Here is a 584-nt window from a genome sequence, read left to right as displayed (position 1 = left end):
AAAAAAAAATATATATATATATATAAATATATAGATCTATATCACTATAGAGTAATGCATTAATGAGGCTTCGTAGAGGAAGACCAAAAATGTCGGTGTCTTAAAATATATTTAATGGCAATGCAAGCGTCTTCCTGCTTTCGTGCTGAGCTCTTTAGAACGAGGACTGCACTGCAAGACAGAGTTGAATGTAAAGCGCCTGACCATTTCTGAGGTTTCGCTTCTCCTGGCTTAGCGCCACAGCCGCGCACCGGTGGTCTGAAGGTCGACTCGGTGTGTGACACGTGTCATCTAGCTGTGTAGGAGGTCCTGGCGTCTCCTCTCGGGAGGGGACTGGGACCCGGAGGGTGTGGCGCCGTGGGACAGAAGAGGGACCCATGGCGGTGAGTCCCCCCACCCCCGTCGTCCCTCCCACGGCCTAAGCGAGCAATCAAGAAGTTGGTAATATATACTGAATTTTCCTCTATCCTGTACATTTCAAAAAAAAGGCATATGCAATATTTACATTTTTAGTTTACAGAACGGAACCAAAATGTATGTTATGTTTGCAAAAAAAAAATTTTCACAATGTATATTGGGTCTTT

The sequence above is a fragment of the Fukomys damarensis genome, unplaced genomic scaffold (genome assembly GCF_012274545.1).
Source record: "Fukomys damarensis isolate Sample0158 unplaced genomic scaffold, DMR_v1.0_HiC HiC_scaffold_6, whole genome shotgun sequence".
NCBI classification, from domain to species: domain Eukaryota; kingdom Metazoa; phylum Chordata; class Mammalia; order Rodentia; family Bathyergidae; genus Fukomys; species Fukomys damarensis.
Note: the sequence above shows the minus strand (reverse complement) of the source record.